Source organism: Eptatretus burgeri, chromosome 2 (genome assembly GCF_056783735.1).
Source record: "Eptatretus burgeri isolate ZD-2024b chromosome 2, Ebu_testis_v1, whole genome shotgun sequence".
Lineage (NCBI taxonomy): Eukaryota > Metazoa > Chordata > Myxini > Myxiniformes > Myxinidae > Eptatretus > Eptatretus burgeri.
The window spans coordinates 113226239-113245749 of record NC_140962.1 but is presented as its reverse complement, the minus strand read 5'-3'; the positions used below and the strand labels follow the sequence as shown (position 1 = coordinate 113245749).

General features: G+C 35.8%; 1 protein-coding gene and 1 long non-coding RNA gene across 5 annotated transcripts in view; one reads left to right on the top strand and one right to left on the bottom strand.

Moving 5' to 3' along the window:
* The window catches only part of LOC147032855 (uncharacterized), a 322720-nt gene that overhangs the window by 176250 nt on the left and 126959 nt on the right, over positions 1–19511 (top strand). The window lies entirely within an intron of this gene.
* Positions 15072–16006, bottom strand: LOC147032857 (uncharacterized). Its single transcript, XR_015052158.1, has 3 exons — positions 15629–16006; positions 15375–15533; positions 15072–15127 (listed from the first exon to the last, which is right to left on the bottom strand). It is a non-coding gene; the product is annotated as an uncharacterized LOC147032857 (long non-coding RNA).

The window sequence follows — 19511 nt, the reverse complement described above, 5'->3', positions numbered from 1 at the left end:
CTAACTTATTGGTTTTTAAATTGATTCGCATATTTGTTTTATTTACCTTTGTTTTAGATATTTTTTCAATAAGACTTATTTGATATTTTTCACATTCATTATGTTTTCCATTTATATACCAAGACTGAGATTTTCTCCACTCTTTAGTTTGACTAATACTTGGTTCGACCATTTATATATTGTGAAAAAACGCGGCGGTAGCCCCAAAACACCCTAACCCATCTTCCCATCGTTAAAACTTGTGTCCATATGGAACACAATCTATTCTATTCACTCTATCATACAATACCCATATGGAACACAATCTATTTTATACACTCTATCATACAATATCCATATGGAACACAATCTATTCCATTATCTAAAATAAATCTCTTATCATCAAAGGCTCCTAATGCCTTTTTATTTACTTCTTCACTATATATCTTATGTTTATAACTTCTTATTGTATTCATTTTCCTATATTCTTCTTTCTTATTCATCAAACAATTATAATAATTTCTAAAAGTTATTGATTTCTTTATTACATATTTCTTTATTCCCTTTAACCTTTTATCAATCTGATCACCATACTTATAAGCATATGCCTTTGCTCTCAATCCAATAAACTCACTCATTACTTTTCCGCAACTCATCCTTAAACTTACCAATAACCTTTTCATTCTTTTTTGAAAATAACTCACTCTTCTTACTAAAATTACTTGTATCATATACTCCAATGTTTTCTTCATATCCTTATAAACATCGTCAGTTTTTATATCTAGAATAAAACTATCGGTGTCCATATACAACAATGAAGCATTTTCACCATACTCTTTCTTTAAATCATTATACAAATAATCATACATCAATATCTTTGATAAATCAAGAACTGCTGTTCCAATATAAATTGGTTTATCCATGACAATACTTTCCTTTTTCATATGAATAGCAGAAAAGTTCTCTGAAAAAACCTCTTCTCTCTCAAAACTTGGTTTATTTATCAATCTAGAAGCTTCTTTCCAAGATGTTGCAAATCTAATGTTTTGCCTGTTTCTAACATTCTCCATTGTCTTTCCAAAGACAGCATTATTCATCAATTTATAGAATTCCCCTTCAAATTTTACTTTTGTATTTGTTCTCATATCTGTATTGAATTTAATATACTTTTTCATCCAAGGACTTTGTTTAAATTTTAAAACTCTATGAATTTTAGCTACTCTCAACCCAGCAGATAAATATTGTCTCAAGTTCCTTTGATGCAAAACATATCCCTCTTTATCATAGAATGTTGTTAATAACTTTTCTGTTGATTTGCCTTTAATATTAAAACTTTTATGATAATCACTGAACCATTCTTTCTTTGGGGTTTCTTTCTCACATGCAAAAGGAAGGTCTTTATGCTTATTATGAAGATCACTCGGGTACTTCAAAATCAACTTCAAAATAATAACCTTCTTCTTTGCCATTCAATTTCTCTTGAGAAGAAATAACAATATTCATCAAAACCTTTTCATAATCCTTTTTTTCTTCCACCCACTCTAATTTACCATAAGGCAGAGATTGAGACATTGCCCATCCATACAAATTATTAGCATCAAAGTACATCAAATAATTACTATCTTTTTCACTCTCATAATTTGGAAGATATTTATTATTTGCTTTAGCATATCTTTTGAACATACTTGTGATATTCCACCTCTCTTAGACTTCTCAATCATCAAAAGCATATCTACATCACTGACTAAATCTATATCTTGTTTTGTCATTTTCAACATTGCACTCCAAGCTAAACCAGGAGCTGTGAAATAGTGGGCAGGATCTAATCCATAACAATTTTTATTATGACAGAGTGATCTAAAAGCTTCAAACACATCAGCTAACAATAAAACATCTGTTTTTAGATACAAATCATGATATTCTCCAAGGTTCTTTATCTTAAATAATTTCCAAATTTCTTGTGCGTGTTTATATTCCTTATCACTTATCTCTTCTTCATAAAGGTTATTATAGAAACTTTCTTTTGAAGGAAGTTGTGTTTCTTTAAATCTCATAAATGAATCCATATAACCATAAGGATAAATTCCCTTACTTGTAAGAATTTTCTCTTTACTTTGAATTTCATTCCTTGTTTCAATTTCCTCTCTAGTTAGAATTCCCTCTTTAATCAGAATTTCATCTATAATCAGAATTTCCTCTTTAGTTAGAATTTCATTCTTTGTTCGAATTTTCTGTATAATTAGAATTTCATCTTCAGTAAGAATTTCTTCATTCATTTCCTCATTAATTAGAATTTCCTCTTTACTTTGAATTCTCTCTTTAATCTGAATTTCCTCTTTAGTTAGAATTTCCTCTTTTGGAAAGAATGAACTAAGATTTGGAAAAGAGCCCGTGGAGCTTAGATTTGATGCGAGGTTGGCTAGTGGTGTTCCCATAAACTTGTAAGAATCAAGAAACCTTATACGAGTTATAGGTTTTGTGAATATCATTTTGTAAATGAAATATACTTTTGACTTGTGTTTGTTATGGCAGAAATATTCCCTGGTGTTTTTGAAAGTTCATTTATAAATAGATGTGTGTCATAGTTGGCGCTGTTGTGAAGAAAGACTGGAATAAAAGAAGGTAATTTATAATTAAGATTACAACAGGAATGAGCGGGACCTCTATATTTACCAGTAAGATGACAATGATCCCTAACTTTAGACTCCTCAATTTCCTCCTCACAAATATGACAGATATTGTTCTTTCTAAATTCTAATTTTTCTTCTATAGTTAATTTCATCGGTTCATTTGTTTCTTTCATTAATTTACTTAGTCTTATACAATCCTTTTCTAATCGTTTTACAAACTCTTGTGAAGCATTTTTTCCACTATACTGTTCAAGTTTATTATACTTTTCTCCAACAGATGATTTGATATAATAACAGAAACCACAAGGAATATGTTTTGATATTTATTTGTATATGGTTCTTTTGGATTAGGAGAAGCAGTATTTATCTTTTTAAGGATACATTCAAAATCAGCGTATATCACAAATGGGTGCATGATAGATTTATTATAATCTTCAAAATAAATCTTTTCACCAGGTTTAGGCATTGTAATTACAGCTGATTTATGATTACTACAATATTTTGAATGTTGTTATAATCGTTCTTTTGTATGAAATGAATTAAGACATAAGCTTACAAGGATATATTTTGTTTGCTGTTCTGAATACCTGAGAAGAGATTAATCTTGATAAATTATTGATGTATGTGTAATGTGAATTATTTCCAACACTAAAATATAAAAGATCAATGTGTGTTTCTTCATTTTTATAGTTGTTTGAAATTTTTTATATTTGAACTTTGTTGTTTGTATGCGTTAATCCATATACATTAATAGAAAGATTATTCTTTCTCTCAAATTTAGGAATATCTGTTAGTGGCATTGGGAAATTAAAATCTTTAATGTCCAAGGTATTCTCATATTTCATATATTGTTTTACTCTTTCTGAATTACATTTTGGTGGATGTAAGTGAGCAAGAACAGACCAGAGAAAACATTTATTATCATTATTCTTAATATTATTAACAACTGCCTTCTTTCGTTTTTATTTCTTTTGGTAATTCAATATAAGAAGAAGCTTTAAGAGGGTTTGATTTTAGAATGTGTACATCTAAAAAGATGATTTTTTAATATTGAATCCACTTCCTACCACTGTATTATCAACATCCTCCTCTTGTCTTGATAGTTCTTCATAAACCCCACTATTCAAAAAATCTTGAAATGATGTTATAAAAATGAAGATCTGTCCTCATATAAGGAGTTTGTTCTTCATCTTGTCTTTTCATATTCATTTTCACTCCCATATAAAACTTTAAAGTTTTCATTTCTTTTAATGTTTTTTAATAAATTTTTCAACATCAGGTTTCAGTATTTCAATTGATTCAATTATTGATGATGTACCGGGTTCTCCAAATTGAAAAATCCTTATTTTTATATGCCCTTTAAATCCCCCATCAGTGTTTTCAATATAATAGTCTCCCTTTACTTTAAACTCATTTTTCTTGTGTTTTTGTGATTGAAGATGCCTATTATAACTACTCTTCAAAACATCCTTTGAGCAGGTATCACAATGTTTTCTTTCCAACTCAAGAGGGGATATTTTGTGAAATAGATTAAATGTGTGTTTGTTGGTTCGGAGGTGTTTTCTATAATGTTTATATTCTACGTGATTACAAACATCGCAGTATGTTGTATTCACCATATTTATATAATAAAACTTTGCTTAAACTAAAAATTTCTTGATGAAAATTTCGTTTATTTTACAGGTGAATCTGTGCTTAAACTAAAATTTTCTTGATGAAAATTTCGTTTATTTTACAGGTCAATCTGTGTAGAAACTAAAATTTTCTTGGTGAAAATTTCGTTTATTTTACAGGTGAATCTGTGCTTAAACTAAAATTTTCTTGATGAAAATTTCGTTTATTTTACAGGTGAATCTGTGCTTAAACTAAAATTTTCTTGATGAAAATTTCGTTTATTTTACAGGTGAATCTGTGCTTAAAACCATTTTATCCTCCAACTTTTTCACTTAATAAATACAATGTTTCAAGACACAAAAGACAAGTTTCAATCAATCTCTTCATTTGTTAAAGATGCTAGAAATATGTCAAGGATGTAAAATTGAACAAAGATAAATATAACAACTATTGGATAAAAACAATTATGGTGGATATGATGAGTTCTTCAATTTACTTCAGTGGAAGTACTTTTAGTATACCTGGAAGAACATCAATTAAGGTATCTCTAACAAAAGTTTCTCCTCTCCTTCTGGCAATATATTCAAAACTAGAAAAAGCAATGAAACAAGAAAAGGTATCAAAAAATAAAAACCTTATGGATGAAGCTTTAGAAAGAAAAGATAAGACCATCTGTAATATGCAAGGAGAAATTTGTATTTTTTCAACAACCCTAAAGATATAAATCCTGATGAAATAAAGGATGTTAATATATCAGGTGAAATGACATTTCGTTCAATTGTAGTTAAGGATCATTTTAAAATTACCTTTAATATAAAAAATGTAGCAGTTGAATCTGTTAATGAAAAAATGTATATCGATACGATGGTAATGTTTTTTCTACTAATTAAATGAGCCAATATTCAACTGAAGATTTTGAAGATTATGAGAGTGATTATGATACCGAGAGTTTGCATTCAAACGATAGTTATGACACCGAGAGTTTGTGTTCAAATGATAGTTATGAAAGTATAGATGATTCTGAAAGTATCGAAGATGATATCGAAGATGAATTTCAGTTTAAGTAAAGTTTTACTTTATAAATATGAATAGTTTACTCGATTTTGAGCCTCTTGAATTCCATGATTCTCCATATGACAAATTTGAGAATTGTCCTGCGTGTGAAAGACGGGGATTAAACACAGAGTCAAAAGCCTATAAACAATGTATATTCTGTGATTATCTTCTAATTAATGATAATCAAAAATATAAAAAGGAAAATAATTCTTTTAGATTTACACCAAAAAATGAATTACTTTACAAGATTGATTCGAGAAATGAATGTAAAGAACGAGGGTGAGAACACACCTTTCCTTACAAGGAAGAAACTGAAGCGTATTAGAGAAATGTTCAAAGGATTGTTGTTATATCTTATTCATGGATGTGATTTTCAGGGAAATATCAACACAAGATATTGCATAAATAAAATAATGGATTATCTTGAAATTAAACCTGAACTTAGGATAAAATATAGAATTTCGAAAAAAGCCAAGAATAAATTAAATAACCTGTTTTCCAAATATATAAATGAATGATTTTTACCTATTTGGGAAAACAAGATAAAATTTGACAACCATAAAAATCTCCCAAATTCATTAAGATGCCTCATAGTTGGTTCAAGTGGATGTGGAAAAACCTGCTTACTTTTAAAGATGCTCCTCACTCCCAACTTTTAGATTATGATAATTTAATAATTTTCACAAAGTCGAGTTTTCAACCAGAGTATCAACTACTCTCACAAGGTTTTAATGCTGGTCTTCAAAAAGAAGATATAATCGGTTTATTTAAACTTCAAAAAAACCTAAATGATTTTAACATTGAAGATATAATACAACTATTTTGTGATACACAGAGATGTAAAAAGAAATCAAAACCGATAACTTGTATTCTGAGTGATAATACGGATGATATACCGTCTCCCCAAGATTTGGATAAATCCAAAAAGAACCTCGTTATCTTTGATGATTGTGTTAATGAGAGAAACCAAACGGTAATGGACAGCTACTACACAAGAGGGAGACATTCTTCTTGTAATTGTATTTATCTTAGTCAATCGTACTTTCAGCTTCCTCGTCGTTCCATCAGAAACAATGCTAATACTTTTATTTTATTCAAGTTAAATTCAATAGATATAAACAATTTTTGGAGAGACAATTGTTCTACATTATGTAGTAAAAAGGAATTTGGGGATTACATGAAACACCACGACTGAAAAATATAAATATATTGTTGTGAAACAAGATGAGATATTAAATGATATTTTTCAATAAATAAATGGATGCAAAAGAAAGAGCAAGAAGATTTAGGGAACATCAAGAGTTGGTTTCAAAAGTTGTAAAACAGCAGGAAGACATAAAGAAGAAACGCAGACAGAAACTAACGGGCGAAGAAGCATTTGAAAGAAAACAAGAGAAATTTTTAAACCACTTTTAAAAACTTCCCAAGGAAAAATGAAAGATGTTTCCACATTTCCCACGGTAGAATATACTCCTAAAAACTTCAAATGTTAAAAGATTTCAGTCAAATGACGGAGGAAGAATTAGAGCATTTAGGAGAATTAGAATATGATGATGAAGGTTTATTTCAACAACTGGAAGAGATTAATCGACCCCTGATTATATTGTGAATGCTCTTCAAAACAATGAATATTCAGCGGATTCAAAAACCAAAGCAGGACTCATTCCAACAGAACAATCAGCAATATTTCATCTTGTTCAAGAAAAGGTATTGATATTTAATGATGAATTAAGGTTCTTGGGTTCTGCTCAACCCCTGTTAAACTAACTCCAAGATTAATGTTTCTTCTCACAAAAGATGGAAGACAAGGTTCAACTGTGAGGGATGAATCAAAGTATATTGATAAACCATTGGATATGGAAAATAATGATGATAGAGTATATATTGATCTGCTGAACACTCTAAATTATAAGGTTATTCTTTCTGGTAAAAGTAGGAAGAATGAGAAGGAGAAACACATTATTCAGGCTTTAAGTATCCTTGGTTCAGGTGTTAGTTTTCTTCCAAATGACCCATCGCAATTAGTTAATAGACTGTTATTGTTGTTAGGCAGTAAGAAGGCTGGAAATAACAATTGTTTTAATGAAGCATCAGCCATTTTAGACCAGTTGATGAACATGAAAATAATTAATAAATATCAATATAAAGACATTTTATCTCATATTAAATAAGATGAGAAGCACAATCCTTAGTTTCAATTTCACAACAAGCGACCACACATCTTCATTCCCATACCCACTACAACTTGACACAACAAAAGAATATGAGGCATCTTTATTGTCCATGGAAACTTATAATACCTTATTTAATATAACCGAGAAAAATGACAAGTTTAGTTATAATCCAGGAAGTGGATACAAAACGATAACAGTCTCACCGGCAGCCTATGAGATTTCTCAAATATCTTCCGAAATTGCTCGTCTTATAAAAGAACAGGGTGATGAACCAAAAAATATTGTTATAAACATTCAAAAACATACTTCAAAATCAACGATTAAGGTTAAAAATAACTACAAGGTTGATTTCACAATTGATAATTCATTTAGAGAGTTCTTGGGTTTCTCCTCAAAAAAGATTGAAACTAATGGGACGTTTTACAGTGATAATGTCATTCAAATATCCTCAGGAATAAATTCGGTGTTAATTCACTGTGATTTGATTGATGGTGCTTATAATGATGGAAAAAAAACAAATACAATATTTTCATTCAGCGCATACTCAACCCCAATTGGTTATAAATTCAATATGGAACCCAAAAATTTGGTTTATCTACCTGTGTCAGGAAAAAACCATACACAGAGTAAATTTTAGGATAACCAACCAAGATAATCGTGTGATTTATTTTAATGGAGAAGTTATATCCATCAGAATTCACCTACGTGAAGTTTTCCAATAAATAAATACGATGGTTATTGTGAGGAAACACGAGTTGGGAAAATATAAAATAATTACAGGGGATGGGATGTTCCTTTCCCCATACTACAAGGGTGAAGGTATGTATCTTGGTAGAGGATACTATAAACCTAAGAGACAAAGGGGTGTTGGACATCAATTTAGAGGAGATGGGATAATTGATACTCTCATGGGTATTGGTTCAACTATTCTTAAACATAAAGATCTAATTGGTTCAACTGCTTCTGCTGTGGGAAATGTAGCAGGTGCCGTAAAGAGTATAAAAGATGCTCAGAAGGAATCTCATAAATTACAAGCAATAAAAGAAATTAAGAAAGGCAAAACTCAGTTGTCCCCCAAGAACGACAGAAAATAATTCAAATACTTGGATCAGGGTTTCAAAAGTTTTAACATCTTTTTTTTTCCTAAATAAATACAAGTATGGAAGCAATTGATAGTATCTATGATTTGGATGATACTATTATTATCTCAAACTCCACTAAAAAGAAGATTACTTCAAGGTAAATGCAATAACTGGAACAGACTGGAATACGAATGGTACAAAAAGTTTTGAAATAAATAATCAACAAACCTATTTGAATCTCTCCGAAAGTTTCTTGTTGTGTAAATTTAAATTCACTAAGGCTGGGAATAACACAAACGCTACACTTGTAAATGATTTCTTCTGGAAAATGTTTGATAGTGTGCGTTTGTATATTGGAACACAAGAAGTTGAAGCGGTTGATTATGTCTCTGCTGTATCTGAAATGATAAAATTTACACTCTATACATTCAGTGATAGAATGGGAAAGGGGTCTGTCGAAGGTTTTATTCCTGATATGTCAACGGGAACAAACACAGACCCTGGGTATACTCAAAGGAAAGGAATGTATAATGATGATACAAAAGCAGAAAATAGTTTTACTGTGGCAGTTCCTCTTAAAGGTATATTTGGATTTTGTGATCATGATAAAGTTCTGTATGGCCTTAAAATTAGATTTCAACTACAAAGGAATGATAATGAAAATCGATTGCTTTTTGGTGTTGGTAGTGCTTTTGGTGATCAGAATAAATTTGTAATTGAGGAAATGAGTTGGTATATCAGTGAATATACTCCTAATCTTAAAACAGAAGAGATGTTGAATCGAAGACTTAACTCAAAGAAACCACTCAGTGTATCATACCTCAAAAGAAGATGTCAACACGTTAAACTCAATCAAACAACTTACACGTGGAATTTGGGTGTTCTGGAAGGAAAGCCACGATATCTGTGGATCATTTTTAAAAAGCCAGATGGTGATACTGCGACTGATAAGAATAATGCATTGAGTGATAATGCTAAGGTGAAACAACTTCGGCGTTTCTCTAGATGGAACATTTTACCCACGAGATAGATTGGAAATTAATTGGGAAAAAATGATTTTGCTGAAGCATACAAGTCTTACCAAAGGTGTGTGAAAGTAATGGAAATAAAGAACCTATTTTGGATATGACAGCATTTAAAAGTTTGTATACAATCTATGCGTTTGACCTGAGCGCTCAAAAGGAAACTATAAAGTCAAATCAGTGGATACTTCCCTATACATTGAAAGAGGAGAGTGAAGAAGTTGATACATATTGTTTGCTTTTGGAAGAAACAGAATTGCAGATTAATACAGATAATGGTGTGATGATTAGTCTCACATAATTTTTGTTAAATAAATGAGTGGCAAAGTACCAACTGGGGTATATGTTAATCAAATCAATCTTCATAAACTATCATCTTGTGTTCAAAATCAAAAGCCTTGTACGATTAACGTTAATACAATTCAGAGAAAAGGAGCAGTAAGAATTGATGTTTTTCTCACAAGAGAACAGGTTAAAATCTTGAATGACACTGGCTCACTTAAAATTAAAATGACAAAACCAATGTTGAAAAAATATTCAATAAGAGAGACGAGTGGAGGATTTCTCCCATTTCTAATTCCTTTATTTGCTGGTTTAAGTGCGGTTGGAGCATTGACGGGTGGTATTTCAACAGCGGTGAAAACTGCCAACGAAAGGAAGGCTCAACTCAGGCTCAAAAGAATTGGAAAGACATAACAAAGAGTTGGAGAAACAAATTAGTGGAAGTGGTGTAATTGTAGATTTTGCTGAAAAACTTGAAGGTCTGCCTGATAAAGCGAGATTGTTAGTTGGAGATATGCTTTCTTCTATAGCACAAGCAGGTGTAAAATTAACGAAAAGAGGTAATGGATTATATCTTTCTAATAAATAAATGAGCATTGATGAGTGGTTGAAAAAATTTGGAAAGAATACAACATCAAATTTACAACTTGTCAAATATTGTAAGAAATTAAAAAATTCATAATGTGGTTATTTGTATGAGAGATGAATTAACAAATGTGCGAAACATACAAAGAATATTATTATGAACTTAGAAGATAATAATGGGAGCGGTTCTCATTGGGTTTGTATTTTTAATAGTCAAGACAAATATTATTTTGATAGTTTTTGGTCTTCCACCACCTGTTGAAGTCATAAAATTCTTACAGAATGGTGTTTATCAAACATTTCAAGTCCAAGAATTAAATTCCAAGTGTTGTGGCCAATTATGCCTATATGTGTTATTTCAACTCAACAAAAATAAAAAATTTTATGATATTATTTTTAATCTAATATAAATGACTTATGTTGGTAAAGATGGTTCTATCTTTGGTTTATCTCAAGAACTGGATATTGATTTATCAAATTATTACACAAAGGCACAGGCTGAACGACATAAATATAATATAACCAAAAATATTAACATGAAAAATGCTTATAAATTAAAAAATTATCCAAGCCCGACTGACGCGAATGACTTGGTGAGATTAAGCGATTTATCACAATATATATCCTTAAATAAAACGGCTGTGTATTCCAAAGATACAGAAGTGTTGATATTATCTCCAGGTCATACAGAATTCACAGTTCGAATTAAAATAAATTTTTATAAAGAAGGGCGTATCGTTTGTATGAGAATAGAACAATGGGGATATGATATGAATGACTTAGGGTATAATTGGTCATTTAAAATTAACCTTGAAGACCTGGAACAATTAAATCAGTCTCGTAAGGAAGAATATTATCCACTTGGTATCGAGAATGAGTTTTGTGGGGCTACGATTAGTAAACAACAAATAAAAGAATTTAATAAGGGTAAATATAATAATGGTTTTGCCCTTGTTTATCTCATGAAAACAGAAAAAACAGGATTATATATAATAAGTAAGGAAATACAAAATGATTTAACTATGGGAAGATGGGGAGGTGTTTCGTGCCATAATATTATTCTAACATATATTTCTAATACATAAATGACAGCAAGAAGGCTTCAAGAAAATTATCATTTCTGTGTCCAAGCATACCTTCAAGAAAAGGGTATTCGGTATTTTAATAAATATGTTCTACAACATAAGAATGAGGTATTTTCAATAAAAGATTGGCATTATGCTGATGTTGATAAACCGACAACTTTAGATTTAATTAGAATGTTAAATAATGAAAAAATTATAAAGTTAAGAAAAGGTAAGGCTCTTTTAGAAATTCAAAAGAAATTTTATTGGTTTCCTGTTGTAAAAAAATTATTTTGGATACAGGAATAACAAGAAATCCTGATGAATATATGTATAATATTCTATGGGGTGTAAGCGATTCAAGGATAGTAAGGGATGAGGAAGGAGTTGAAGAAGAGAGGGAAGAGGAGGAAAAGGAGAAGAGGGAGAAGAAAGAGAAGGAGGAAAAAGAGAAGAGAGAGAAGGAGGAGAGGGAGAAGAGAGAGAGGGAGAAAGAGGAAGAAAGAGAGAGAGAGAAGAGAAGAGAGGGAGGGAGAGGGAAAGAAGAAAGAGAAGGAGAGGGAGGAGAGGGAGAAGAAACAGAAGGAGGAAAGAGAAGAGAGAGAAGGAGAGAGGGAGGAAAGAAGCGAGACAAAATAAATATCAAAATATGGAAACCAGTGAGATTAAAAAAGATTAAGGGTATTACAGAAAATAACTCAACCCACCGAGGAGGAAAAGAAAGAATTGACAAGTCTATTTGCAATACTTTCGGCAAGACTATTGGCATCGACAAGATATGGATTTTAATTCAAGTTTTTCATTTTTTTTTTCTTAAATAAATGGAGGAGAGAGTGAAGGCATTTCTAAGGATTCTTTATGTTTTAAAAATCAAGATTCAAATGTGCATGTTGGAAACTAAAAAGGTTTTTGCACTCTGCAGGAATTTTTCTCATAAATAAATGAGTTATTGTCTCAATGTAAAAGAAAACTAATACTAAAAATATTTCATATATTAAAAGTAAAAATAACAGGGTTATACAAAAAGGTATATGTTCGGTGTGTGGTTCAAAAAAAATCAATTTATCTCCCAACACAAACTAGGAGGAGATATCCAAAAGTTTTTATCAGGAAGTAAATTTACAACTACTGGAATACCAGGGGAATTACATCTTCCAGGGTATTCTTTCTGTGGCCCAGGCACAAACTTGGATAAAAGATTAGATGAGGCAGACAATCCTAAATCCTGGAGTAAGCCTATCAATAGAGTTGATGAAGTGTGCATGAGACACGATATTGATTATGGGAATACCACAACGTTGGAAGAAAAGCATGAAGCCGATAGAGAAATGTTGTATAATTTGTCTCTGATACAAAATCCAACCTTGAGAGAAAAAGTTGATCGGTTCATTGTGAAGAAGATGATCAGTGCTAAATTGAAACTTGGACTTGGAAATTCAAAAAACTTATAGGCTCTAATGATGCCATTAAGACTGAAGAGCAATTAGCTGATGAATTACATAAACCAATATTCACAAAGTTTCAGAGAAGGAAAGTTTATTCCAAGGAAGTAGATTATATCTGGTCTGCTGATTTGATTGAACTCCAATAATGATAAGGGGTACAAGTATGCTTTAACCGTTATTGATTTGAGGAGTAGATATGCGTGGGTTGTACCATTAAAAAACAAAACAGGTAATACTCTTATGTTAGCCTTCCAACAGATATTTAATAAAAGTAAGAAAACCTAAAAATTGTGGACTGATGAGGGTAGGGAGTTTTATAACAAGACATTTATGAATTTTCTAAAAAATAACAGTATTACATTATACAGTACCTTTAATGAAGGAAGGCAGTTGTTGTTGAACATTTTAATCGTACCTTAAAGAGAGACTATATAAAAATTCACACAACTCGGTTCACAACAATGGTCATCTTTTATTCAAGATATTGTGGATAAGTACAATGACACGATTCACACGTCAACAAATATGAAGCCATCAGAAACATTTACAAAATTAAAATATGAAAAAGAGATTAATGTCAGAAAACCTAAGTTCAAAGTTGGTGATATCGTAAGAATATATAGGTGGAAATCTCATTTTGAAAAAGGTTATACGAAAAGATGGACCAACGAGCTTTTAAAAATTGTTGATGAAATAGCTACGGTACCTTGGACTTATAAGATATATTAGTTGGAAGGGGAAGAGATTTTAGGTACATTTTATTCTCAGGAATTCCAAAAGACAAAGATAAATTGAAATTTTTTGACTCCGCCCCTTTTTGGCTCCCACCCACACAAGCCCCCGCCCACACAAGCCCCGCCCACACAAATCCCACACAAACCCCACCACACACACCCCCACAAGCTCCAATAAATTGAAATTTTTGACTCCGCCCCTTTTTGACTCCCGCCACACACGCCCCTCCCACCGAAGCCCCGCCCACACAAACCCCACACAAGCTCCACACAACCTCCACACAAAAACTCCACACAAGCTCCACACACACAAACCCCACACAAGCTCCACCCATATTCATCATATTCACATAATTAGTGGTGATTAGTTAATTAGTTCCCCACACACACAACATGTTTATTTAATTAAAAAATTATCCACCCATCCACACAAGCTCCACTCATCCACCCATCCCCCCATCTCTCCACCCATCCATTTATCCACATAAGCCTCATCCACATTCACCCCTCCCACACAAGCTCCACCCACATAAACGCCTGCCCATATAAACCCTGCCCACATAAACCCCTCCCACATAAGCCCTGCCTACACAAGCTCCACACAAAACTCCACACACATAAACCCCTCCCACACAAGCTCCACCCACATAAACCCCCGCCCACACAAGCCCCACCCACACAAGCCCCACCCACACACCCCGCCCACAAGCCCCTCCTACACACACCCCACCCACACAAGCCCCCACCCGAAGCCCCGCCCACACAAGCCCCGCCCACACAAGCCCCACCCCCCTCATCCCCCCTGTGCGCCCCACCTTTGACCCACCACCTCCCTCATCCCCCCCCCCCCCCTCCCCCCCCACCCACACGGGGAGGGAGGGATGGGATGGTGATGGGTCATTGGGGGAGCGCACCTACCCCCCCCCTCCCCACCCAACCCCCCCCCTTTACATCTCTTTTATTCTTTTCTTGTAATTCAGAATCAAGTAATTGTAAACAAAACAAATATAATTTATTAATATTGAAAATATTAAATATTCATTTGCGAGAATGTACAATCTTTCCCAGCAATCTTCTTCAGATGCCTTGTGATTTCGAAACTCAGACACACCATATTCTGTTTTGAAACAAAAAGTGGATAATAATTAGGTTCTATAAAGATAATTACATGGTAATATGAATAAGCCTCGTTGACCACTGAATTAACACACCAGGAGCCTGTCATCCTTTCAAGGTCAATAAAATGAATTCAGTGTACTGACAAAACCACGTCAAACTAATGATGCAACCAACATAAGGCGACATTCTAAAGAGAGAGTGATATTAATAATAATTCAGAAATATTTACCTCCAGAAAATCATGTGTTATACAGTGATATTAATAATAATTCAGAAATATTTACCTCAGAAAATCATGTGTTGTACAAGATTGCTTCAACAGCTGATGTTGTGCGATAGTGCTGAAAAAAAAAAAAATAAGTCAGGGTATAGATGAAGAGACAGACAGGGAAAGCAACACACACACACACACACACACGCACACACACACATACACACACACATAGACACACACACACGTGCCTCACCATTGGTTTAATTCATTCGAGATCAGAGACCAGTCATTATAAATCATTGGCCTCTTCAATAAGAGCAGAGAGAGGTAGGTAGAAAGACAGACAGAGAGAGAGGCACACACACGTGTCTCACCATTGGTTTAATTCCTTCGAGATGAGAGGACGTGATAAGACTTCATGCCACTCATTGAAAATGTCTTTCAATTCTCTTCTAAAATCATTGATCTCTTCAATAAGAGTATTAATTTCATGAACCACGTCGTGATATGTGAACTCAATTTCTTCCAATGCCCTGTCAGGGAAAAAATATATATATATCAGAATTATCATGATTTAATTAATAATCATTTGCTTCATCGTTCAAGAGAAAAGCATACACAAACTTACCAACTCTGTAGTGGGCTGTTGGCTTCATCGGAAGAAATATCGTCCATGCCTCAGTTGTAAAAATGAAATCCGTCTGGCAGAAACTTTGTCTGGCGAACCGCTTATAAAGCAACGATGAGGAAATTGCTTAATCATTGGGTGTGGGCACAGGAAATGACAAGCTTCTCTTAATGATCTCATCTGGCCACCGCCCGAGTTGCAAATCGTTTTTGGACATAAACCACGCCATAAAAGTTTTGATTCAAATGTTTTCAGTTCGTGTTCTGAGATAAAATATAAACACGAGACCTTGTCTCACAGAATAGTTCCTATTTTTCACAGCATGACAGTCCAAAACCACTTCCTCATTCACACAGCACGGCCGTGTCAAAAAAACACTTCCTCATTTTCCACGGCATGAACTGAAAACATTTGAAACAAAACTTTTTTTCTGGCATGGTTTATGTACAAAAATGATTTGCAACTCAGGAAGGTGGTCAGATGAGATCATTAAGAGAAGTTTATCATTTTGTAATGGCACAAAAGGGGTATCTTAAAAAATATAAAGATTCAAATGTTTTGTTTTTCAATATTTTAGATGGGGATTATTGTGCAAAGAAAATTAAACTATTGAAGGAATTTGAGAATGAACAAATGTTTATAGGTTCAATGAGTGAGCTAAACAATATGCATTGGTTATTTGATAAAGAGTGCCCGAGGCTTAGGCGTTTCAGATATTTCTTTCGAATCACCTTTAACAAATCTTTATCTTGTTGTATGGGCTATTTGAATAGAGAGCCCCTAGGTTAAAGGGAAATAAAAAAATGACCGTTTTTACAGCCATTTTTCCCTGCTGTGCAGGGTTTGGCTTTTTCTTTGAGGCAATGTTTTATGGCCGGATGCCCTTCCTGACACCAACCCTGGTCGCCTCTTACGACACACAGGGATATGGTACACCTATTCTAACCGGGGCATACACCGGGACCAGTACACTGGCACTCATTTCGCCGACCTCGGAAGGATGGCAGGCTGAGTCAACCCCCTGGTGTTAATTCAGCAGCCAACGGGGCTTGAACTCAGGACCCTGGGATCCCAAGCCGCCACCCTAACCACTAAGCCAACACCAGGCTCCAGGTTAAAAGGGGAGACAAATAAATATACCTTGGGCTAAAAAGGGGATTTATTTTTTCAGGGAAAAAAAAAGAAAAATTTCATGGCTGAAAATCCCCCATTCATTTACATGGGGAAAAGTGAGCCAGAACCAGTATTCTTTCCCTACTTCCATGGCTTTGGTCATGCTTGGAAGTAAGCTGATCAGTCTGTATTTAAGGAAATCCTTTTTTGCACCTTTTTGTGTAGTGCATTGATGTTGGCAGACTTACAAGCAGATGGAAGATGACCTTGGGCAAATGACAGGGTGAAAAGGGCAGAGAGAGAATGTGCAAGAGCATCAGAGCAGGTTTTTAGGAAACATGAGCTGGCGTCGTCCGGTCCAGTGGCGGAGTCAGAGTCAAGGGTTGAACACCTTGTCCACCTTCTCAGGTGCAAAATAACACAGAGTCCAGGAGCAGTTGGGTATGACAGGGAAGGATGTGTACCGAGAGTGAGGGGTTGGGGACAACATTTGGAAACAAACACAGAATTGATGCATTCAGCCTTCTCACGAGCAGAGTCAGATGCGGTGCCATTTGTGCCACCTTAGACTTAGCAAGGTGCTACCAAGTTTTGGAAGAGGCAGACAAGTTTGGAAGTTCATTTTTGAGGATTGGACAGATGTTGTTTTCTTACTCTCTTGAGAGTAGATACACACTTTTTGGAATGCATTGAGCTACTTTTGGTTGGATTAGCCTTCCATGAAGAAAAGACAAGTTGTTTCAGATCAACGACCTCACCACAGGATTCAGTGTACCATTCGTGGGAAGAAGGGTTCGTAGTGCTGTATGAATTCAAGAAGAGATGAGATGAATCTGTGAGAGAGAGAGAGAGAGAGAGAGAGAGAGATAGAGATAGAGATAGAGATAGAGATAGAGATAGAGATAGAGATAGAGATAGAGATAGAGATAGAGATAGAGATAGAGATAGAGATAGAGATAGAGATAGAGATAGAGATAGAGATAGAGATAGAGATATATATATATTCTGTTGAAGAATTTCTAGGCAAAGTTAACATCAGGGGCAGTAGATATGGGAGACCAGTCCTGAAGAGAGACAGCTGCTTGCAGTCCCTGCCAATCTGTTTGAGAGAAACGCTGGACTCTCTGGCATTGAAGAAGCTCTCTGAGGATAGCCAGAGAGATGTGCTGTGTCACGTGATTGGGTTTTCGTATATCATGCCTCGCCCGCTAGGGGTGGTAAGACTGTGCTTCTGGTCGCGCAATAAAGCGGAGTAGATGGTGGCCCGCGTGCTTCTTGCGTCCCACCGCACCTAGTACACACTAGTTGGCTGACGAGGATGGGTGCATACGGACTTATGCCCGTTTTCGACGGGGACGACTTCAAATTGTTTTCGGAGCAATTGGAATGCTATTTCCACGCGAACGATGTGGTTGACGAGAGCAAGCAGAAGTCGATCTTGCTCGCTTCGCTTTCGCCGGAGCATTATCGGCTGCTGGGTGATTTAGTGGCACCGAACAGGCCCCGGGATGACGGGCTGGCGTTTCGGGACATTGTGGAGAAAATGAAAGCACACATGGCGGTTGAGCAGACTCGCGGGGATGTTCGAGCCATCACCGGCCACGCGGGGTCGCGGGCACCCCGGGACGCGTGCACGACCTTCGATGCGGGTCGGACGTCGCCGCGCGGCCACGCGTGCGGCGGGGTGACCCCGCGGACATGCTTGGGATGTGGAGGTCGACACCTGCACCGTGCATGCCCGTATAAAGGCAACGTGTGTTTGAATTGTCACAAGGTGGGTCATTTGGCGCGTGTGGGGCGTCGGCCACCGTGAAAGTCGTGGACGGCGATGTGCGACGTGACTTGGGGCGGAACCAGCGGCCGTTGTTGAGCCTGTGTTCAGTTGGCCCGACGACGGCGCGCCCGATGACGGTGGAAGTCGAAGTGAACGAAACGCCGATCACGTTCCAGGTCGATACGGGAGCCGCGGTGTCGCTCATCGGCGAACAGACCGCGCGTAGACTCAACGGCTTGAACCTTATCAGGTCAAACCTCGCGCTGCTCACGTACACCCGCGAGAAGATAACGCCAGTCGGGATGGCATACGTGTCTGTGCGGTACCAAGGCCAGGTCGCCACGCTTCGCGTGTACGTCATACGGGGGCGGGGGCCGTCTCTCCTCGGCCGAGATTGGATGACCCGCATCAGGCTAGACTGGTCCGCAGTTCACCTTGTGCAACCCGTGCCGGGCCAGTGGGAGGATCAGTTGGAGGAGATTCTTCAAAGACATCAAGGGTTGTTTAGAGACGACCTTGGAAAACTCATGGGCATGGAGGCGAAACTCTTCTTGAAGGAGGGGGTGGTTCCTCGGTTTCGTAAACCGCGTCCGGTGCCGTATGCCCTGCGGGACAAGGTCAAGGGTGAACTGGATAGGCTAGAGGCCTGTGGAGTGATCGAACGGGTGTCATGCTCGGATTGGGCCACCCCGGTTGTCACGGTGCTGAAACGGAATGGGGACGTCCGATTGTGCGGGGACTTCAAATCCACAGTTAACCCGGGGCTCAGCGTGGAGCAATATCCATTGCCGTCAATCGATGAAATATATGCGCGATTGGCGGAGAGTCAATACTTCACGAAGCTTGACCTGCGTGATGCATATTTTCACCTGCCGATGGATCCCGGGAGTAGCGAGCTTTTAACAATCAACACGTGTCAAGGACTCTATCGATATACCCGACTCTGTTTTGGGATTGCTTCGGCCCCAGCTTTGTGGCAGAAAGCTATGGATCAGG